A 25,627-nucleotide genomic window follows, 5' to 3' on the forward strand; every position below is an offset into this window, starting at 1 on the left:
ACAAGTTTTTATTTAACTTAATTTTGAGTGCTCTCTTGGTGAAATGAAGCCTTGGAAGCCGCCCGGAAGAACATTGGGCGAAGATACTGTATTGCTAAAATCGAGTTAGTGAATACGGCAAAGGGTCTCATGTTAGGAAAACAACATTAATACCAACTGAATGCAGGAGTTAAGAGTCAATTAGCTCAGACACACGCTCAATGACGCGGTCGTTATACTTCGACACACTCGCTTCCACTGCGATGTCATTAACAATTATTTTCGTTTTTTTAGATAAGGGTATAGCTTCGGTAGAAATGCCAAAAGAGAAGACGCTAGTTAAATTGATTCGCGGAGGCCTTCGGAAAATAAAACGAATGTCAAAATGAATCAGAATTTTCCTTGAATAACTGCATTCATGACAGCCAGAAACCACGCGAGTCATACTTGAGGTACTTACTGAGAAGAGAAATTCAACACTGTCACATTCATTAGAAATTGGTTTTTGATAAAAGGTCACCGAAGTAAATGGCACGTAAGGAAACAACTCGATCAGCTGGCTTCCCTAGCGAACCGACGGAAATGCTAACCCAGGGCGAAGGGATTGGAATAAAGGGAGTCCTTGGATGTAAGACGAAAAGTGTAGTAGTGGGAGTGGAGGGAGGCGATCGGTATTCAAGAGGGGAGGAAATGATAAATATGACGCGGATGTTTAAGAGGGGGTGGGGGTTGAGTAAGGAGGGCACTGGGAAGCCGTTGTTGGGGGGAGGAGGGGGAGGGCGGGGTTTTCAGGCAGTGGAACGAAACCGCGGGGGGGAGGGGAGTGAGCAGGGGTGCCAAGAGATAGGAGGGAAGGGAAGGGGTTCAACTGGACCCGGGGGTGTTTTTAAGAAGGGCGTGGGTGTGGGCCTGTATAATCTATCGTTCCCCAATGCCCAAGCCGAGAGGGCGGGTGTTGGTGGGGAGGAGAAAGGGGGCGGCGGGGATGAAATTAAGGCCCGCTGCCTCCCCTCTCTTTCGCCTCCCGTAAAAAGAAGAAGGCAGCGGGAAACGAGGGCATCCAGAGTTTTCTCCAGCCCCGGATAATTTCCCGGAAAATAAGTGATGGGCAATGCCGTTCCCAACTTCCGAGCGGAATTTCCGTCCTCGCCGCTCTTTGCTTTACCCCCGCTCAACTAGTTTCGCCCGAGTGACCCGTGCGTGAGCGCACGCTCGATTCTTATCCGGAATGGGGGCCCGCTACGCGTGAGGGCCAGGCGCGCGCAGGTGGGAGTTGCGAGTATTCCCGTCAGCACACATTTTATTCCCTTCAGCCCGCGGCCGCCAAATCATTTCCTTCCTCCCCGGCGGACAGAAAACGAATCTGGGACGTTTTCCTGAATCTCGATTAGAATAGGATTTCGGAAAGTGATTACGGTGACTTGCTCGCACGTAATGTAATGCATTTTTCCATGCGTCATTGTATTGATTTACCCTTGGGACACGGTGTATCTAGTGTGTCACGAATGAGCCGTACCTTTTTTAAAATTCACCATTTAGTGAAACGCGATATCAATTGGCCTCGAAAAAATATTCTCAATACTTTTATGGAAATGCTTTGGAAACTCTGGCGGCGGTTTATTAAACTTTTTATTGTTACTGTCTGCCATGGCAGACTTGTATATATTTCAAATTAAAATAATTTTATTTCAAAGCATTTCCAAAATATAAGACCACCTCTCTCTGTAGGCTTGGGATATTATCCTAAACATTACACGAATATATAACTGCTATTATTAATTGCATTGCTAAGAAGAAATATTTTATTAGTCACGCATCAATAGAAAACATATAAAAAACAATCAAGTATTTTAACATATAATTCCTGATTAAATCCGAATGACGTTTATCTGAGGCTGTAATCGCCTAAAAAGGGAAATATGCGTGGTCAGTGAAGAGAAGAATTAACTTTTTATCTCCATTAAATTCTGAATTTTTAAAATGCCTGGGTTAAAGAGTACCTATTGACCTAGTGTCATTGGACAACGGATAAAATTATTGATGTTAAGATATTTTGCTGACCATCCGTTGGATTTATTCTCAATTCATGTCTGTATTATTGTGGCTAAAGCGATAGAATTTCCCATTTCGTAGGAATTAGTTTCAAAACAGCGAAAGGAGGGAAAAATAAAACAAGGTAGTGGCTAAACGAGTTTGAAAATTTTTAATCCATGAAATTGTCCCACTGCATTAAAAGAGACATATTGGACCTCAACAAGAAACTATTAAGAATTCTTCGTTTATAAACTTGTTCTTTCTTTTAGTTTTTATTGGAGTTATAGGATTTTTTCGAGATGGTAGCTCTTAAATAATAACAAAAATCGTGAAGTAAGTTCAAATTTAGTAAAATACGGTAACATAATTGTAAAATGATAGATAAATGGCTTCAACGGCTTGACTTCAAAAGTTGTTGTGGCAATACAGCGATGTCAGCGATTGCAGAAGGCGTCACCATGGTTCTTCCCCAACATTAACGTTCAGCCTTAAACATGGATATATCAATGCTGCCAATTTCTAGAGTTTCCTTTTTTTATTATTCGTAAATGGAAAATATTTATTCACAATCGCAGTACATTTATTTTCGGAAATAACCCATTGTTTCCTTCTACTCTATAGAAATAAGTCCACTTTAATCGTACTCTTTTTGAAATAAACAATACTAGGAAACATTTTCTGATAATGTAGACCAATATGAATAATTCTTACAACAAATTTCACTCAATTTACACTAAGAAGGCATTTTATAAAAATTCCAAAGCAAAAAAAGACATTTCTTACTGCATCATTTGGAAAGAATGGCAATTGAAACATCAGCAAAAAATTCCTGGCCAAGCGCTGATCCGTAGAGGCGAGAAAATCGATGTAAGAGCCACACAGCCCCAGTAAATTGCCACTTCCGTTTCTGGGCGATTTTACCTAAAATGTATTGAATTCTCCCTCCATTAGAAAAAAATAGCGATTGCAAAATTGTTCCCCCTGTGAATAAATCTCTTGACAAAGCCCAATATATTTCAATTGACGCTGATACAAATTCCCAATCACATTAAAAAAACAGAGGAAAGCTAATCAATCTAGAAATTTGTCCAAAACTATTCAAGCGACCTAAAAACAAATACGTTTGTATGAATCCCGAAGCCAGTTGCTACCGTGAATAGAACGCATCCCATCTTTTTCGTAATCAGGAATAAAAAATATGGCTAACTGAATGTAAATACACACGGGCACATTTTGAATTCTGTTACAAAAATGTTATCTTCATACTAAGGTCACGATCAGTGCGCTGCAAGCAGTAAAATTCCAAAAAGATTAAACAACCAGAAATTCTGGGCAATTTCAGGTCATTTATTGGAAAGGAAGCATTTGCCCCATTTAAAATTACTTGAAAGATGAGAAAATTAACAAAATGTCACCCTAAGATTAAAATAAAAATACATATTTTATTAAAAGAGGTATTTCAGCTAGTAAACAATTAATTCACCAGAAAAATAGTATGTTAGAAGCATTGAATCCAGCTCTGCATAAAAACATGGCAAAGCACTGTAAAATTATTCTCGAAATTCCCTGCCAATGCAATGAAACGAGATGAACTGAAGGGTAAACCGTAAAAAAACTAGTAGAGAAAAGAAAATTTAGTGCACAGAGCACAACGAGGATTTTTGAGAAAAGTTTTGGCTTGGTTTGGTTCCAGTTCAGGGAAAAGTATGAGCATAAAAGAAGACGGAACAGGATTGCCAGAATGTAACAAAGGAAATGTCGATCACATGGGATTCGAAACCTGTTCTTTGAATAAAGAGCGTAAGGATACACTACAAAGGCTTTTTAGATGTGAACAAGGAGAGGAATAGATAACATAATTTTAGCAAAAAAGAAGACCAGCTACCAAGTATGTAACAGTTTTGGATGAAATAATGAGTTACAAATGAAATTCGCATAAGGCAGGAAAAAATGGAAAGATATATATTCAAGATAAAAATGCTCAGCATGCTAGAATAGTTCTTAACCTACCTTATGCAAATACCATAAATGAGGAGAAGAGAATTTACAAGACAAGCACTCGGTCGGAAGGTCAGATCACAATTAGTTCCCATACCTAGGCATAGGCTATACGTATACCCTATGCCTACCTCATTAGTTAATACGTGCCATTATGTATTTCCTGGATGATGTGGTAACTTTTTCTGACGCTTATTTTTCTCTGAAAAAAAATGAGAACTTACGCCAATCCGTTTTGGCATGTACTCGGATATTTATTTCTGATTTTGAATGCATAGAATAGAGATCGAGTGGGAAAAGACGGTGACCATGCTCATGCCTTTTGGACCAATGGGTTCCAAAGTCAGGATCCCACGACCCGAGGGAGGTAGAGGCGTAAGTAGAATTGCAAGTTTGGGCAAGTTGAAAGAATTGGCAAGTAAGTTCTAAAAAAACGCAATTTAATGCGGAGTCCTAAAGTATGCGTAGAAAACTGGTCCATTCAATCTGTGCCTTGAGAAATCAGTACAGTAACACGAAATATTAGCGACATTCAACTTTCAAGTCCAAGTCGCGAAGTTGCTCGATCGCGAAATAAAAGTGTTCTTAAACTCTTCAATCTCGCGATATCATGGCATGCAGTCAGGCACCACGAATTACCAAAATTAGAGCAACGATTCAATCATTCCATAAATCTTCCGACGTCCTTTTGATAATTAAGAGCGTAGTATTTCACATTTTCACATATGACTTTCAATGCAAAACATCCAGGCAATAGCTTTACTCTTCCTATGGGTCGACTTTTGAAATGGGAAACGATTGGCTGATTAATTGTAATCGCAACTTGTAATTCATCATAAAAAACGCTTATGTCAACTCTATATTAAGTTTAGAAGGTCTTACATTCAATTTGAAACGATAGGGCGGCCGGCTGGTAGGTCATATTAGGTTCGTGCAGGACCGTACATATAGTGTCGTGGCCGCCGGGATCCCACCCTCCCAGCTGCCGTCCTCCCCCACCACGACATGAATAGTGCATTCTCTGGCCCACCATGAAGGGGGGCGTCGGAAGAGAGCCCAGCATGGTCTCTCGAGGTGGGCGAACAACTGCGGAAGATCACGGCCCGGGGGTCTCGCGAGGGATGCATCGCCGCTGCACTCAGCGGCCAGGTCCGTAGCATGCAGGAACTAATGGAGCCCTAGCAACACGAGAAGCGTTTTCACCATCTAATAATTTACTAATGGGCTTGGCACGAACGGCGCCTACCTGCAACCCGCCCCCTAAGTCTGGGGCCATCCGTAGAGCCATCACGGGGGAGGAGCCACTCCACGGTGCACGCACACACCGTACGTCGCCCGGGATGTATTCCCTTAATTGGGGGAGCATTAGTGGTCAGATGTTCTCTCATCATCCCCACCCTCCGGACCACGTTAAAATCTTGGATGAGGAGATACACGGGTGTCCGCGGAGGCCACAACCTAAGCACAAATTGCCAAATGGGGCCCCGTTGCGCCGAATCGGTAGTGCTGGGTGCAGGTGGGATTTTAAGTCGAAAAATTTGCGCACTGAATAAACCGATTAGTTTCAAAAGTAAAAGTTGAAAACCCACTAAGGCAGTAATTTGAAGTCAAAGCTGAAACAATGAAGCCGCTATTGAATAGCCACACTGTTTTTGTTTTGCAAATCATACGTTCGCTGGCTCAAATTTTTATAAATTTGACTTAATTGTAAAAGAAATAGACAGATCATTTGTATTTCCCAGCAATATCTTATTTTTAGGACCCGGGTTTCGGTTGATTGAGCCATCATTAGCGTAACTCGCCCGAATTTGACTCAAAGAGATTAAAGATGCTATTATGAAGAATTAAAAATGGAGCTATATATGAAGAATAAAAAAAGCTATTCCTGTTTCTTTTCCAAATTATTTATGATTTAAACGACGATAGATTCAACAAATTGTATCTCTCTCAGTTTAATTGCTTAAAATTCCCTAAATAAACGATTTAATTGTTGAGTTGGGTGAATAGGTTTACTTTTTTTAGTGCAACGGTATTTTGCGGTATATTAGTGGGCAAATTCCGCGGAGAGGAAGAATATTCGAGGGCGGGGGGGTTCCTCGCTGTTTTCATTGTTACTGAATTGTTATTATCCCAATTCACGTTTTCTGTTAAAAATTATCTGAAACAAAAAATTAAATAAACACCTTTTACCTTTTTAAACAATTTACTTCAAGAATTACTCTCATGTTTTTGTAATTCATCACCGGTTAACTTTAAGAAAAAATAGCAAGAGAATAAAATTATGCCAGTTTTTTTATCCTGTTATCATGAATAATATATATAATCACAAAATGACGCCTTATAGTATAATCGTACTAATATATATATATATATATATATATATATATATATATATATATATATATATATAACGATTGTACAGAAAAACTCACACAAGCGGCACAATAATGGGCTGACACAATATAACACAAATAGAATAGAATAGCAAAATTTAAAAGGACACTGACACGGTAAATTGTTCGAGCTTTCAGCCCTCTCAGAGGCCTTCATCAAGTGAGACTGAAAATATGTTGTTGCTGTGGAGAGGGGAAAGAGTTATGGGCGGGGAGGGGAGGTGTGGAGGGAATTCTGGGAGGGAAATTAAAGATGGCGGTTAAGGGTGGGAATTTTGAAAGAACGGAAAGCTAATATGTAGGCGGATTCACGAGTTCTCACCTCTATATTAGTGGCTGAATCAGGTAGGGATTCTAGGATGCTGAGAGCAAAACACTGGTCGAATGAAAGGTTGTGGGAATTGGCGTGTGAAGGGATAGGAAGAGAAGAGAGTGAGGCAGAATTGCAGGAGTACCGGTGATTCATTCGAATGGATAAGGGGGTAATGTATTCGCCTATGTAAAAGGAAGTGCAATGTTTGCATGATAAAAGATAAATAATATTTTTTGAGAGGCAATTAGCGTGGGAACGAGGTGAGGGGGCAATGAGGGGATGTAGGGAGAGGGGAGTAGGCATAATAAGAAGACAGGTTTTACATCGGGGGCGGTTGCAAGTCGGGGAAATATTAAATAATTTGTCACGGGGGACGCCAAAGGGTTGGTGGATCTCAGAAGGTTTCTGAGATTAGCGGGTCGTCTGTATGCGATAGATGGGCATTGGGGTAATAAGGATGAGGTCGCGTCATTGTCATGTAAAATTGGAAACAGTTCTTTAAGGAGGGTTTTCAGTCTGTGTGATCCGGGGAAATAGGCGGTGCAAAGGTTGAGTCCTGCGTCAGATGTCCTGCGTCTCTGTCTAGCCGCGGACACCGAATTAGCAACACCACAGCCACTCTCAACACCTTGACAATCTACATCTTGCACTTCTCAAACGCGGTTACCCAGAAAAGTTACTACAAAATAAAATCCACCGCTCCATTCGACCACACACACCACACAATAACAAGCCCACATCTCAACAAAGTGAATCAGTCTTAAATAATGCGGAACATAATTTAGTAAATGCTCGATGAATTAATTGTTCGAAGCAACCACCTTCAGAGTAAAGATTTTTAATGCAAGCAATCCAGTTCATCTTCACCTTGCTAATTAAAATACAGATAATAAATTAAACTTAAGTAATTAAAAATGTGAATGTTCGCATTTGTCAGAAAAAAATATCGGATGGGACGGACGTCGCTCAAGAGGTGGACGTCAATCTTAATGAGCCCTATATTTACGAACTATAATAAATGAACCGTCATGGTTGGGTCACACAGCATATTAATCAATGAAGTTTCAAAGTGCCGTTCATCATCCATGATACGGTTTTCTCCATGAAACCTTCTCGGCCGAAATCGATCACTTTGGCTAAAAAACCGGCTGAAACGAAAGCTCTCTGCATTTTTACAAGGCGCTATGTCGAAATCTACAAAAAAGTGATGAAACATTCTTTGTCGCTTTTTTGACACAGAGATACATTAACATATTGGCTTCCTTGCTTCTATCAAGGGATACACACAGAAGGGATTTAGATTAACTCTAGTTACAGACAGCTAGGTAAATTGTTAAGGATTCTCAGGAAGGGAAGTGGCTCCAAACATATGTGCACCCATATACGTATGCACGAGTATAGTAAAATATATTTCTCGTAAAAGTACGTGTATAATTAGAAAACAGCAAATTATAAGTCATAAATAACGTAAGAATAAAATTAATTTAAGTAAGCGAGCAATAGTAACGTCTCATAACGCCTCACCTTTTAACAAATATGTGAAAAGAAGTTCTATCCGTATCATTATAACCGTCAAAAATTTAGACCTTTAATATGCATATTTAAAATGGTTATTACAAAAAAATTGAATAAATTATGTATAAATGATGCTCTTTCTCAATTCTTAATCTCAAAACTTTAACATTCTTATTAATCACGAATATTGACGAAGGAGAATTTGTTAACACAATTAATTAAACTTAATGTAGACTTACAGTTCATCTTCTCCCTCCCTTGAAAATTCCATTCCGTTCTCCCCCCGCAACAGCAAGGCCCAGCTCAAAAGCAAACAATTAAGCTATTTCATTAGAGCCTTTTGGGATTTAGTTGTATCAAGTCACAGTAGTTCACAAAACTAAAACTACTAGTTGCATTAAACAAATTCAATTTGATCTGCGTTATTTTTTCAATTATGTTGATAGAGTTTGCTGTATTCCAGCTTAAATTATCAAATTAATTGGATTGGAAAATAAATCATTGTGGTATAACAAACGCAATGTTTGAAAGAATTAAAAGATATCGACTTTGAGTATACTATTTTATATCGACTGGGAATATAATTGGAAAAGAAAATACTCTGTTCTGTCACATTCATTTTATTATGTACGATCTAGGTTTCGACTTAGAAAGTCACCATCATTTGAACTACGGAGGGCACACAGCTTTATATGCTAGACAGAGAAGAGGAGGGGGCAGGTGCTGGTAAAGTGGTAGGAGGGGAAAGCGAAGGGAAACTGGTGCGTGTGTGTGGATGGGGGGGAGAGAGGGCGGTTGGGCATGGCTTCAGGGGGGGGGGAGGGGCAGAGTCGAACGGAGTCAGGTCCAGGAGGGGGGAGCGGGTCACGTCAGGTCATTAAAAAATATACCCTTAGAACGAGTGTTCTTGGAAATTTCAAAACGTTCCAAGGTATCTAATCTTAAACCTTCCTTCTCTGAATGTAATATCTCAGGAACAAAGTCCCTTGTGTGGTTTTTGTCCAGCAGGTGCTTGGCTAAATGGGAAGAAGGATTTCCGTTTTTGAAACAGGCGTAATGTTCACGGAATTTCCTCCCAATTTGTCCAATTTAAATAGCAGAGCACCCGCAACGCCATTTATACACTCCGCTCTTTTCCATGATGGGAATTTTTTCCTTGCTGTTTGATAAAAGCAAGAGAGGCAAAGATAAGGCATGAGAAATTTCGCAACTCAAGAGGAAAATGTATTCGTGTGAGGCAAATATGGTCAACATACGACATAAGTTACTCCGTACTCGAGGGATAGAGGGGATGGAGATGGTGCGGGGGCTAACGTACTGGCTTCCCACACAGAGTGTCCAGGTTCAAATCCCGGCGGTGTTGAATATTTTTCAGAGGTATCTTAATCCCTACTTGAAGTGCTTTGAGGGGGGCACTTTGAGTACGCCGTCCGTCGGATGGGACGTTAAGCTGCGGACCCGACGCCGGGTTTCTCTCCACCCTTCATCCTTTCCTGTCCATCCCCTATAGCGCAAATGACCTCAGCTGTCGTCCTCCCCTACATACTACTACTACTACTACTCGAGGGATGGATGCATAAACGCCTCCCCATCCGCCACTACGACACTAAAATTCGGAGAAATATCATTTCACCGAAAAAGGCCATAGTTTCAAATAAGGCGTCGTAACAAGGCGGAGTAGGAGGAATGGGGAATGCGGGAGGAGGCGCGGGGAAGAGATAAAAAATTAAAGACCGTCTCCACGAGAAAAAGAACAAAGGAAAGACAATAGGAGTCGGATTAATGTTAGATAAAGAAGTAATGGTTTAGACTGTGGGGATCCTCTTTGTGAAGGAAAGAATTTGCCAAAGGGAACAAAGTTAGCCCCGTCTTAAAAGAGGGGGGCGCTGGGGGGGTATCTTGAGGGGGAGAGGGAGGAGGTTTTTGGGAGCGGATGTGTATCTGGGGGAGTTGAGCCGTAATAGGCGGTGGAAATTCTGTCTCCCACGCTCTCTCTGTCTCGAGTGCTTCGTTTGGACGAAGGGAGGAGCGCGGCATTTCGTCTACACCCCACCAGGACCAGAGAGTAAGGTGGTTCTGAGAGAAATAGGGGCCAACTCTTGCTCCCCGATGTGTGTGGGCTGAATTCGCCGCATCCCCCGCGACCCCACCCCATTCCACAAAACATCCGCCCTCCCCGTCCACGAGGGATCGAATGGAGTTTGATCGGCTAGTGGGAAGCCCCCTGCCCCGTTCCCCAAAGAGCCGGCCTCCGAAACGTGTTTGCGGAGCGGACGGCTAAGATGGGATGGGGGAGGGAGTGGGGCTGAATGAGGGATCTTATGCAGCCTGCAACAACACAAGTCAATGTACCCCTGCCCACTCTCCAAGCGGCGGCGGCGGCGGGAGGGCACGCTGGGATATCCCCCCTCCACTCAGCCCGAAAAGTTCGTTTGCGAGACCCTTAAAATGTTTGGACGGGGAGGCAGGGGTTGTTTGGCCTGGATAAGCAGCGGGCGGAAGGAAGAGGCGTCAGGGGAGGGAGGAGCAAGGAAGAGGAACTGCTTGAGCCCCTTGCGAACACAGCCTCGGTGAAATCTAAGTGCACGATTCAGCGTTGCCTTTCGCTCCCTATGATAAATAATTCCGTGTGCTCTGCTGGGGACACACCATTCCACGGTCTCTTATTATTAATTACTACTTCTAAAGACGTGTCTTTGCCTCCATCCTCGGCGACGTGCACCTTATGTCTCAGAGTGGCCTCATTTGAAATTATAATGGAACGGCCTACTAAGGCACAAAGTGCATGTTTATTGTGTGCCGGCGTTGGCATCCTGTAGACGGAAGGGACTTCAAAACTGTCATAATTGACCTCTTTGAGATGGATTTGGAGAAGATAAATCTTCCGATTGCTTATTTAACACGTGACCACATTTACGGGGGCACGCTTGTCCTGGGGACTTACTTCAGTCCTCGGAATATTTCAACATCGTTTGAGGTTTGCCAGAATGTTTCTTTCCCCAAGCACACGTCAGTCAGTCACAGCCTTTGGACCGGGAGAAGTGGAATTAAACTGTCGAAAATGTTGTCGAAGAACTTTGCCTTTTTCCAGTTGATATATTATAGAAACGGTTTTGGAAATCCTGGAGTCATGAAAGTCGACAGAGAAAAAGAAAGTCGACGAGAACGGGAAAACTATGATCCAAAACATGGAGAAAGCAAGTTAACACCGTCTTATATTCCATAACGATGCAGTCCACTAAAGTTTTTGAGGTAAGTTTCTGAGAGGCAAAGAACAAATCCTGGAGTATTCATACGGTTGGAATTTTCGCGCATTGATATATAATAATTTTTTCAATTCTTGAAAAATCTACGAGTGTACATTAGCATCTCGTGTTTGGGATTCATCGATAAGAAATATAATCCGTTGCATGAAATGCAAAGTCATGGATGAGACGACACTATTTTAAAATGCTAAGCCATTGTCAAAATTTAGTTATTTATCACGATTCCTGGCCATTAAAATAATTAAACATACCAGAAAAAATATAGCATGTGTTCCAACTTATCAAAATTTCCATGATGAGTTTATTTTTTCCATACATTGTAAATTATGAAGAAGTGTTTGAGGTGCATTTGTGGAATAAAATTAGAGCCTCGGTGGCACAATTCAGTAATTTTTAATGCTCTCCCAACTTTGATAGTTTTTGACCGTTGTAATTACATCACTGATAAGATCGCTTCAAGAATATTTATACATGTTTGTCTTTCATAAATTTACTACAACATACTGCAATTAGTCCAGTAAAAAGTTCTCAATATCACTTCTAATACTCGCAAAAAAGAGACGTTTCCGAAATTTTGAGAGTAGAAAATATCGTGAATTAAACACTGAGAAATCAGATGGCTGACCTCTCCACAGAAAACCAATTTCGCCTCACGAAAGTAACGTTTGAAAACCGTTTAGGGGCAATGGTATTTAGACATGCGCCAAACAATACGCTCAGGTTCACAAATCTTCACATTCAACCCAAACCTTCATATTCAATGGTATCCAGGCGTCTGGCAAAATGCTAGCAAGGCAATTGAATATATGTCAATCTTCAGGCACTATGTTGCAGATGATTTTCTAAAATTATATGCCTAATTAAAAGGATAGATTTTCAGAATAAAATTGTCTGAGGCGTCACTTTGTGGAAGCGATTCATATCGGAAAAGAAAGAAATACTTGGTTGTTCCACATATATTTTATTAACCTAGGTCGTGTTAATAAAATATATGTGGAACAACCAAGTATTTCTTTCTTTTCCGATAGATTTTCAGGTTTTTTTATATGATTATTAAAAGTAGCCTCGTGATATTTCCCATTGTGTACAATTTTGAGTTACTGACCAGAGGGCAAGGGTGCGATCCTGGGTAACAGTTTCACCCAAGCTGCGTGATTGTATTTATGAGATCTTTCTCGAGAACGACACGTTGAAGATGACGTTGGACTTAGTTTTAAGTTGAGCTCCACGCGTCGCATCAACCTAGATTGATTGCCGAGTGTTTTGTGACTAGAAGTGACGTAGCCAAAGAAAAAAGTCACGATGGAGGGATGAGGACAAACCGATAAGCGTCTACACGACTTTGAATCTTGCAGTACTAATGGCATCCATAGGTTCAGAGTACTAAACCTGGATGGCATCAAGAGAGCTATTGCTAATTTTCCGTTCGGACGCGTCGCTCAACAAGCGTGCTCACGACACTGGAGTGGGAATAGCGCAAAAGAGGGAGCCGACTACTCTTCGGAACACCTACGTCATCCGATTCATCGAGTCCGCCCACCAAACCACTCCCACTACGTCCCCACCCACTTCACAACGTCGACTCACTCCGTCATCGACAACGGCAAGAGCCCGATTCTTTATTATTGAGTCCCGTCGAGCGGAAAACGAATAACGTCCGGAAAGGCGCTTTCGCGGGGGGGCAAAGATGAACTGGGAATTTCTAATTCGACGCCCTTGCATTATTGCGAACCCCCGCCCCGATGGGACGCACCCCTCCTTCCACTTCGCACATCATGCGAATCGGAATCATCCCCGACCGGGAACCCCAAAAATACTCCCCCTCCTCCACCAGCTCGGGGGAGGCGCGGGGAGGAGAGAGGGGATCGGGGGGGGGGGGGGGGCGTCGCGACGGGCCCACCCTCCACGACGGTTATCTCCGTTCCGCGCGGGGAAATGAGATTAGGGCGAGGCAGGGGGAAGAAGCTCGCTGTCACACAGACTCCTCCCTCCCTTCCCCTCCAATTAGACCGAATCGCACGTTTATGAATATGTAGGGGGGGCATGTATTCATGTAGGAAGGGGTGGGGTGGGGGGAGAGGAGTGATGGTAGCGGGGAGGGTGGGAGGGGAGAAGGTGCGAAGATGGATTTGGCGGCTTGCCTTTCGGCCCGAAGGCAGCAGGCATAACCCGGGGGCTGGTTCGTCGTTTCCGCCAGACACCCCCGCGCATCGCCACCCCCTCCTCTCCTGTAAGAATCCTCAAGGCCTTTTCGAGCCCAGTTCCCGCCGCCCCTGTGATTTGATACTGCCTCGGGCAGACCGGGGACCAACTTCAAATGGGAAACATCTACCAGTACCCGCAAAGATACCCTCCGAGGATAGTGTCGTTAAATCTCTTCATGACGACACCTTAATAGCATTTAAACACTAATTTATACATTTAATTCACAAAAAGTTTATAAATTAAAACTTCAGAATTTAGGAAATTAGGAAATAATTTTAAAAAAACATATGGGTGGCGTTCAATAAATGCACACAAACATACATGTATGCCTAAAACATTAATTCTGGGGCTAAGCATCACATGTTACTTTTGTTTATTTCCACGCATGGGAGTGGTCATATACGGGCAGAGAGAGAGAAACATGAGCCCTCGAAACTTAAAAAAGTAATAAAATAATTTTGCATGTCTAAGTATGCACATGTGATAAGTATTTGGAAAAGCTAGTGAAAAAAAGTATTCATTAGAAGAGTAATGCGGAATGTGAGGAGAGAATAAAAGAACGGTGATGTGTTTCGCTAGTTATAGAACATTAGAAATAAGTAGCAGGTGTGTGGGATCCCATCGAGGGTGTTTTGATTACCGATCTCGATCGTCAGGAGCTCAGTGGAGCTTTGAGGTGGAAAGCGTTGCCATTAGTGGCGTTTCTGTATCATTAGAGGAACTAGATTGAGAATTGATCAAGAGAGGGCTCACGTTAAGTTTTAGTGAAATCCATGAACGTATTGGAAGGATAGGACTTACTTGCGATGATATTAAAAATGTATTACGGGTCACAACGTTTTACATGAGAGAGATCATGAAAATTAAAATAGAAATAAGCCGTGGAAATGACATGCGTCATTTTTCCTTCAACGGATGAGAATACTACAAATCACGGCGCTATAGAAAATGTATTCATGGTCCACTAGTAAATCGTCATTATATTACCTAATCCCTTTATCTTTTTCCTCTTTTATCAGCCGATCTCACACGCGCAGAGAAAAATGCTTAGAAACCATAAAATATTCGCTGTTGTTGCATTAAATTCATGATTTGAATTATTTTATATTTACTATTGTAACTTACTTAAAAACAAAACCAAATATTGACGGTTTCCCTCACTTAGACACGCGGCCTAGGAGCAGTCTTCAGAGTACCATGTAAATGATGCAAATTGAGTGGATTTACACAAATTTTTCCAAAACCTGCAATGGATACTCAGAACTATATTTGTTAGAAAAATAAAATACATTATAAACCAATTCTTTTAATATTGTGCTAACCGAGCTTGAAAATAGCTTCAAGATATATATTTCCTGAGTTTTTACTTGTTACAGATTGATTTTTTTATGTTCAGTTACCTGTCTGCTTCAATGAAAAACTAATATGCTACAGTCTTACTTTAAAAGATTTAATATTCGATGAATGATAAGCCTGCTGATATATTTATGCGTATTTTATGCTTACTTTTTGGAGGCCAAAATACTAAATTTCGCACGCCACTTTTTTTTAAATCTTCGTTTATCGAAATAATATGTTTATGAAACCACCCCACTACACCACTGCTTCACCTCGGTGCATATTCTTCCCTTCTCACTCGTAAAATCCTTTCATTTTGCAACGTGTTACATAAATAGCAATTATCGTAGTTGTTAAATAAATTTATTTGAGGCATATTTCCTTCTTTCGAGTTCGGTTACAAAGCACACATTTGCATCCGATCACCGTTCGTCATTCCAAATTCCACCGGAGGATTCCGTGGCCCTTTCTTTCCATCCTCGCATTCAAAAAACCTTCACGGCCCTCGAAGGAGAAGACAATTTTTCCCAACCTTCGTTCTCCCCCGTTTCCCTCCCGTCCTCGCACGGGATAACCCTCTTTTCTCTTTCGGAAACGAATCCCTCCGGTCGTCCGCGACCACCCCGGGCGTCTCCCCCCTTACAACAGCCGAAAGGGGAGAGAAAATGAAAGAGGAGAGGAGTGGAGATTGCGTAGATGGGGTTCCTCCGTTCCCCATGCCCCTGCCCCCACTCCCCCTACCGCCACTGTCCCTGACGCCGCGGAACGCCGCGATCCCCGCGAATGCCCGAGAGGGAATATTCGAGGGCCCGCCACTCGCTCGAGTGAGCCACAAACACGCGTTTGGAATATCCCCGGTCAGCGTTTTGTTTACGGGGTGGTGGGACAACAGGCAGAGCCATTGCTCGGAAATTTGAGGACGATACCTCAGGGGATTTTAGCCCTGTATTTTTCTCCGTTTGCGGGAAGTGCTGTAATATCGCGAAAAATATGAATGTATGCCATAGTCGTGGTTTTGTAAATATTTTTTAATCCCTCTGCGTTTTCCCCCTTCATTTATGACGCAAGTAAACTTAAACGAGTTATTTTGTTCCTTTCAACCTAACTATCAGGACTATGAATACATTGAATCTTAATGTTACATCTCATTCTGCTGTTTGGTATCCTGAAAATTATAACATCAGCACTTTCTCATACTCCCAAATGATTTGTTTAAAGATAGATAGCCTCATTTAAATAATATGACTTCCATATGAAAGTGCTACGATATTTGTTTTCCGTCATCTATTTAATCGAATATTTCACAGCACTCGAGGAAATGTTCCAGTGTCCATAGTTCGAATGACTATGAAATATATATTTATTTGTTTTACTCTCAATGTCTGTAAATTAAACTGCCTTTAATTAGATCAGATAATATGCTGAATTTATCGCCAATTTCAAATATCATAAACTTGATTTTTTAGCCCTTAAAAATGGAAGTGAATATGATTTCCCGTAAAATACAATGGATAAAAAATTAATATCATATTGGCCTCTACCTTTAAACTTTCCGTTTTCCAATATCATCATCCAAGTACATTATTTCAAATGCAAAGTTTATTACAGTATCGAATGAGCAGATGAACACATTCGGAACTGCGTTCATCGGTAGCGTTAACGTATTCCCTGCCCGTGACACTTACTTAATTGGCTTTGAAAGGAATTTTAAATAGCTGAAACTTCGCAATGAAACTGTTCACGTGTAAGGCATATTAACCTATAGCCTCCACGCCTGCACTCCAATGTCTCTTCATCCGCAAGCAAGAGTTTTCAATATTCACTCAAGAATATCTTCTTTAAAATGAGAGTTTGAAGTGACTCTAGGGCAATATTTATTTTGAATTTTTAGCATTTTAATTTTGACATTTGCCTTATTTTCGAAATAACAACTTAATTGGATTTTTTTATCATTGATCGTTGAACATATCAAAAACATATTTCTCCTGAAAATAGAGAGTTGTTTCAAAAAGCACAAAAAATAATGCTCTCAATACTTACTTAAAATAATGCTTTGCTTAGCAAGCCATGAAAGTATTTGTCAAAATCATGCGATGAGGTGATGTGCTCCACAAACGCTTTATTTTTGAAAGTACGTTAACAGACCTTACATTGCTCTCGAAATTGGCTTTTGATACCAATATGAATCATGATGTGAGACATAATTACTGAGTGACAGAACGGGGAGGAATCCGACTCATCGTCTAGTTGCGACGGCATATTTTGCAACGATCAAAGTCATTTCCTATTCCGATTTAGTGGTACCGAAAATCTTTTGTGAGCTTAGCTGAATTCCAAAATACCTAGTCCCCGTTTTGAATTTACTTCCCCATGCTAACATGTATTTATAAATCGAATTTAGTTAAATAAAACGCGTATGCACATATAGTAAATTTCCTTTTGGCAACGAAATTGGAAGCATCTGGGTATTATTTCCCCGGCTACGTCCTCATTCCTCCCATTATTAGTTCCCTAATAAATGCTAGGGTTGAGCCACAGTGCGATACGGGGCACGGAGAGAGACCCAATTAAGTCGTAGACGACATTTAGCTCGAAAACAGCTCATAAACTTAAAATTGATTCCGTGCGATACGTAGGGGCAAACCGTCTCCTTTTAAGTGCTAAGGGAGAAATCCCAGGCTAACTGGCTGAAGTCAAAGGCTCAGTCAGATATGCAACGAGTACACGACCGAGGGCCGCACTTCGCCTTTTGGAAAGGGGCAAAGTCTCCTTTCAGAGGAGCATAACTTCCCCCGAGGATAGCGAAAGAGGGATTTTGTTTCACGGACCGGAGCACGGAGGAGTCCCCGCTTTGAGAGGCCAAGGGCTGCAGAGAGGGCTCGAGAACGCTTTTCGGAAGAAGGGGCGGATGAAACCCTTGAGAGTCCGTCATGAATAGGGACGGCGTTCGGCACTCCAAGCGACCGACGTCTCGGCGTTCTCTGACGCGAATTGTAACAGAAACACTGCCAAGTGCGTGGGAGGCAATACTCGCAGGTCCAAGCGGTCAAGAAACAGGTCTCGGGACCAAACTAGGTACAAGTCGAAGAGCGTTCAATTTTATCTGCGTGATGCACCGCAACCCCCGGCGGGGGATTGGAAGAGGGTGTTAGGACTCATACTTGGAATGGAATGACGTTGGAACTCATATATAATCTTATAATGGTGAGGAACTAATTACTTTATTGGTCACATTAAGGCTGAAGATTGTCGCAGCAACTAAAAACTCCTGACATTACACGTTGGCTTCAGTATATAATAGCCATTTTCAGCTTCCATATAAACTAAAAGCGCCAGAGATATGAAGAAGGATGTAAAAATTTACCTCAAAGGAAAGGAAACGAACATTCAAGTTTTTCAAGGAGTACATAAAGGAAAAAAAAACTTATAGTTGAGTAATAGGGGCGCGAAAGACTAAATTATCGGAAAACATGTGATGAAACGGGCAGCAGAGAAAATTTGGAAGCAGTAGCGTAGCCACAAAAAAGGCCATAAGGTACTATTCTAGAATACTCGTCCATAGTATGGGATCCATTTGAGGTGGAACATATTAAAAAGATAGAAAAAGTTCAAAGAAAGGCAGCAAGATAGGTACTCGGAGGGTACGAAAGAGCAAATAGTGTTACGGAAATGTTGGATGTACAGTTATGGGAGAGTAATAAAAAATAGAAGAAAAAAGAGTAGGTTAGGCGCTATGTACGTATAGAATTGTCAAAAAGGACGAAGAGTGGGAAGATTTGTGAAAAGAGACAGTAAAACAAAACTTAAAGGGAAAAAACGATCACATTTTAAAATTAAAATTAGAACTTAAAAAGCAAATAAGAAAAAATACTCTTTTTTAAACAGAACTATTGTTGAATAGAATCAGCTGCCTGGTGGTTTATTTCAGCCCTTTCCATCCAATTTAAGGAGTTTTAAGTGTAAAGCAGCCACTGGGTGATAAACTTATTGGTCAGTGATTTTTATACTGTTGTACTTAATAAAAAATATTGTTCTGTACGTGATGGCGTTGGAAGTTTTTTTTGGAAAAGTGGGTGATGTGTTAACGGTACGTGATTTTGAATGGCACATGAAATTGAAGAGTGCGTGATTATGGACGGAGCGTTGTAGGCGTGGTGTAACCTAGTCATTGTGTGGTGGCAGGTACGGTTGGTAATCTTTAAGTGTCATTGCATATAAGAGCATTTTGTCTCATACGTTCTGTTCTTCTTGTGTGCGTATGTAGGTGCATTGCAAGAGTGAACGTTGACCAGGCTCGACCGTTGCCAACAGAACAATTACCCTATCGCAACGAGATTTTTATAATAATGATTCTCCAGATATAACAAAGGAGGCCACCAAAGAGACCCCTTTTCCATGGATCGCGGGTTTTCATATCGATCGAAGGCATATTTTTATACGTAATTCCAAAAATATGTCCAAATCCTGAGAGAGTAAACCGCCATTTCCAGTACAGTAATCATCCCCTATACATGAATCAACATGGCTGCAGAAAATCTAATGATAATGCTTCAATAGTAAGAACCATTTTGTCGATGAAGTACAATGGAGACAGTAGCAAGTGCATAATACCTCCTTCCTACCCATCATTTTCCTTTCCGTTTTGGTTGATTCATACCTGTAGAGACTGTTTCTTTGAGGTAAAAGGAGCCTGTCTTCTAGTAAATTATTTTTTTTATTGATTTTCCAAAATTCAAATTTTTTTTTCTGGTTTATGCTTCATGCACGTTTTACATATGGAGAACAAGTGTCCTCCCTCGGCACTTAGAAATCTCATGAACTGCCACTGCACGTATAAATGCTATGTCGACATGAAAAATGAAGACAATGCCGCCCATTTCAAGGATAATAAAGATAAAATGGAGACTAAAGAATTTTATTCATGAATAAAATACGTAAGGGGAAATACGATACACTTTGCGTCATGGTAGTTTCCCATGCATGGTTACCCCGTAAACGCCTGAGGAAGTCGTAATTTGAATAAATTATGTGAAGGTTATAACAATTGATGAAAGGAGACACTTTGTTCATATTTTTTATATTGCGACCTAGGTTTCGCTCACCTGAAGATGCTACGCTGTAAAGAAACTTTGGTCGTAATAAAAAATATTCTATGTGGAAAAGCAAAGCGTCTTTTTTCATCATTAAGGATTTCCACCATGCTACACCTGAAACTGTGCCCATTTATAACAATTATTTAAGTTTTTACTCTCTTCGTTTGTGCAGATAATTTAACTACTTAAATGAAAAAGAGAAAATGGGAGATTGTGAAATTTGAAAAGATATGACTGGGATACGGATGTGTTCAATGTCGAAGAAACCGTAATGTATAAGCTTCAAACAGAGGAGGATCCCTTATTTATGAATAAAAAATGAAGAAATGGGAATTTAATTTTGATTTATATACGTCAGATAGAGGAAATCTGGAAGACAACAGCCGACAAACGTATTTAGTGTGCATTATTCTTCGCAAAATGTCGAGAGAAAAACATTCTTTTGAATAGGAAAGCATTGGTGACGGTAAACCTAAGGAATCGCTATTCTGGCACATGGCGTCCCTGGAGGAATTTTGCACCGTTTCACATGCTTTGCGGGATGACACTATGGTGTCTGAAGACAGGCTACACAATATCAAATTTATTAAATGCCTCATACATGCTTATATTATATAAAATACACATTTTTCCTAAAATATCGAGTTAACTCTCTCGATAGTTTTGTGCAAATGGGCAACATTGACTCGAAGAGAAAAATTTACCAGTGTATCACCGAACTATCTTGTCATTAAATAGTTTCCATAAAAAACAATATTGTACTGCATGTCAAAGGAGTGAATTTCGCCCCGGGTTTGACAAAGCACCATGAGAATTGAGGTCTTAGAACAGATTCCGGCATGGGCTTTAATTAAGGGCGCAGATGTTTAGTAAATGATAATTTAAAATTTTGATTGCAACAAATGAAAGACTCAGGCTTGATTAGAATTATTATCGCTGTTGACAGAAATGCTCTTATTCTCGCATTAATAAAACCGATGTTATTCACTGTCGAAACTTTATCGAGATACGAGGGTCATCCGGAAAGTAGTACCCGTTCGTGCCGCATGAAGTGCTGACGACGCGAGTAGCCGCTGGACGAGGCCAGATAGCTTCAGTGGCTTGTCTGCCTTCTCTGAGCCAAGTTGCGTGACGCTAGCATTGCCTGTGTTGTTTCTGTGATTGTTTACAATGTTTAAAAAAATTGAGAACGCCGCCAGTTGTGAAGTGAGGGCAGTGATTAAATTCCTCAATGCAAGAAACGTTCGCCCATGTGATATTCATCGCCAATTAAAGGAGGTGTATGGAGACAATGTAATGGACGAGTCGTCTGTTCGGCGGTGGTGTCGCAACTTCAACATGGGGAGGGGGAACACACACGACGATGAGCGTTCGGGGAGACCGTCTGTCATTACAGACCAACTGGTGAGCTCAGTTGACGAATTCGTGAGGAACGATCGGCGCGTCACAATTGATGACATCTGTGAGCATTTTCCCAATGTTTCTCGAACAATTGTTCATGAAATTGTTAAACACCATCTGCATTATGCAAAAATTTGTGCAAGATGGGTCCCTCGCGTATCTCAATGAGCTGGCGGCGAAGGACTATGCAGCAGGAATACAGAAACTTGTCACACGTTATGACAAATGCCTTAATTTGCTTGGAGATTATGTTGAGAAGTAGTTTAAAGTATCCTCTTTCAAATAAAATTTTTTATGTTTGTTAATATTTACTTTTGTGTCTTTATTTCACGAACGGGTACTACTTTCCGGATGACCCTCGTAGTTTTTTGCTTGTGTAATTTATGAGAATTATTTAGAAATACTTCAGCAAAAGATTTAATTTTTTTAAATCTATATTTTATCATGAAAAATATAAAGTGAACTTCTTTGACTAATTAAATGTATTAATTTCGACATGGTAATCATCAAATTCGTAGAAAAATTATTTTAAAATACGAGGCCATATTCTCCCTCTAGTTTGGATCCTGTGCGTACAATTAATTACCTTTGCTCTAGTCCATACGTACTAAATCAACGCAACAATATTTCGTCATTTGGAACCAGCAAGTCAATTTTCCTGCGTCTCTTGAAAAAAAAATGATTATCAGGTTGGCCATTAATCCTCGATTTCGTTAACCAAATGGATTTTGCCAAGATTCCATTAATAAATATGTAAACGTTTTGGGTCGCAATTTTTAAAAAATAATGTCACGTTAAAACAAAATATGATAATGGCATTCACTTTATATAATTTATTGACCCATAACATAAACGTAATTTCGTCAATATATCAACAATTTCCGACATTGACCTTGCATAAAATAGCGATATCCTAGCCACTAACTGCCCAAATAGGAAAGAAGATATTTTGAAAATAATGACAAATTTTGCAAAAAAAGCGGCAAGTGGAGGGAAAAAAATGGGCCAAAATTTCTTTAAAGTTCTCAAACGACAAATATGCACGTGGAGCATGCAAATGAGGCCTAGCGTCCCTTCCAGTTGTAATAAAATTCACGGCCTTCTTACCTCTTCCGCGCGTTTCAACACTCACCATTGACATGTCACCAGGAAGCAAGAATGGGGAATTGATTTCGGTTGAGAGCGCACAGGGAGTGAGCGCTTCAGCGAAGGCCCTCTGTTCATTTCCCTGGCTGAACTCTTGGCCTTCGCCACGCGGTCCCCTCACGCGGCAAAGTGGCATTCGCCCCCCCCCCCTCAATCGTCCCCTCCCGTACCGGCTGCTCCTTTTAAAGCGACGTTTCACTCTCGGGGGAGGGCATCATCATCGGAAGAACCGCTCCATTACATAATCTTACTGCAGTGAGACGGTCGTATTGTAACACATCTATTCTGGGCCGCCAGGGCGACGTCTCTCGTTATGGGCCGAGACCCACACAGTTCCGGCGGCCGGAATGGTTGGGTCTTCCGGGGGAGGGGAGATGGGAGTGGGGGGGGAGACGGAAGAGGGGAAAGGAGGTATCAAAGAGGAGGCCGAGGTCTCGATTGGACGATCGTGGCGCGAAAGCGGATGTAGAAGGAATGTCGGAAGACCTCGACTCTCTCTTCAGGACGAAATGCTTTAATTTCCAAGAAGGCATCTAGATGCCATTACACCTTTATCTACATAGTGAATGCATGGGATACTCGTATTATAGTATTACTCGTATAGGATACTCGTATTATAGTAGCAAAAGTCTAGCCATAGTACAAGCATTTAACTCCTTTACGATGTATCATAAATACCAAACTAAATAAAGTGAACTAGAATTGTTATTAGCATAGCTGGATTTACGGCGTATTTGCAATGAGAATAACACGCAGGCGATAGTTTAAAATAAAGAATAAATTTGGCCACTAACCGTAAATTTATTCTAGGACATATTTTTCTTCTGAAAATGCTTAAGGTTTATGTTTCCGTAAACCGTTCATTATATCAGAGTGAAGACTTTAAACACATTCCCCACCTGTCCTTGGGGCAGGAGACCATTTTATGTTTCACATCCATGTAGTGATGGAGTTTCGCCTTCCTATTTTTCAAATTGCACGTTATTGGATAAATCTTTTACGGCGTCTTGGGGTGCCATTGTTTTTTCTATGATAGTACATGTATTTGCATGCGTGTAGAATGAAAGGATTTTTGCATGAACGTATGAGCCACTGTGGGTAATGTTTTGCAAGTATGTGTTGATTTTACATGTGGTTGTGTTCCTTTTTACAGTAGGTGACCTAACACGCCCTTGCGTCGGCTTACAGGGTATTATGTAGATGTAGAGATGTCGTCACATTTCCCTTAAAGCTTCTGGAGGTCAACGCTACAGAATGTGATAGTTGCTCGGAGATACCTTTATCCTCTGTTTTAAATCCCCAATCCGCTCCAATCTATGGATGAGGCACCACCGACTATTGCCGTTCGCGGTTTGGGATCAACACCTTTGATTTACTTGTCTCATTCCACTACTTAATTAACTCAACCATCCTGTGGCCGGTAAAATGTGAATACGTAGATTTTTTATGATTGAGAGCTTTTAATTGAAAACCAAACATTTTCCACACCGGTTACAGAAACTATCTCTGCCCTGCTGATGCATTACTTTTATTAAATCCAAAATATGCATCGCATCTAATTCTATTTACTTTGTCAATTCCGAAAAAGGGAAAAGTGGCATGTCGTCCATTTCAGCGGATAACCATATTTCGATTGCAATAATATTAATATCTGCGTCTACGCTATGAATAATGTGCGAATAATCGGCGAATTTATTTTTCAAATCTCCGTCAGCTGACAAATAACGAAGATAATGTTCCTTGGCATTTTGTTTCCTTTAATACGAACTTATTTATCTACAGATATGATTCAATTTTCAGTGGAACCAACGTAATGGAAAAGTGTTCCTACAAGTAAAAAACCCGTCACGAATAATATTTATGGGCAGTCGCAGTCGCAGTTCATCTATACTATAGTATATACATCGACATCAATACCCTGCAAGCCACTAAAAAGGTGTGTGGCAGGGGGTGCAGCACCAGGAGGAAAGGGTAAGGGATGAGGGGGTTAGGGTTTTTCAAATAGATGGTGAAAGATGGGGGAACCTGAAAAAAATATATAAATATACTAGTATTACCATGCGCAGTCGCTACCTTGTAGGTTAATGTTTATTATGTCGAGCCGACTAGTGGGAGATTTCGATTACAAGCATTCTGGTCTCTTATTGTTCTTGGAAAAAATGACCATTTAAACCTGTCAGTCTTGCAGTCTATCACTCTAATCTTATATTCGTGATCCCTTCGCCCGTAATACGTTGGGGTTCGTATTATGTTCTTGTTGTTATCGGAAAAGGACACATCTTTAAATGTTTTTAATGAGTTTAATCTATATTGTAAACGCCGCTGTGTAAGGGAATCCCAGCCTAAATTTTTTATGATTTTTAAATTCCCAGCCTAAAAATTAATAACGCTACTGCGTTGGTCATAACAATTTTTGACTAATCCAGCCCCCCTCCGCTGAACTCGATCAAATTCCGAAATCAAAATTATCTCTTGAGGATCCCATATACCGGCAGCATACTCTAGGTGGGGCCTGACTAGGGCAAGAAAACATCGTTCCTTCACTTTTTCGTCAAATCCCAATTTTTTATTAGCACGGACGCATATTTCTCGTATGCGCTTTCCCCAGGACAGATCGTGAGTAATTGTTACACCAAAGTATTTAAAGGAATAGCGATTTCTGTTTGCTTCACTATGTAACTAAATGGGGGGGGGTGTTACTCTTTTCCCAAAATTGTATTACTACGCATTTTTTCAAATTTAATTCCAATTGCCATGCATCGTACCAAGCCTGAATTGCATTTAGGTCGTTAGCTAACGCGACGCTGTCTTCGAGACTTCGAATGTCCACAGGTGTCCATCAACTCACCTACGCGACGGAAATTCCCGAAAGAAGAACGAATTCATCAAATAAACGTCGCGGAAGCCTTAGGATTAACGAGATACCACATGACTCAATTAAATTCC

This window comes from Hetaerina americana, unplaced genomic scaffold, assembly GCF_022747635.1.
Source record: "Hetaerina americana unplaced genomic scaffold, ioHetAmer1.1.p SCAF_21, whole genome shotgun sequence".
In the NCBI taxonomy this organism is placed as follows: domain Eukaryota; kingdom Metazoa; phylum Arthropoda; class Insecta; order Odonata; family Calopterygidae; genus Hetaerina; species Hetaerina americana.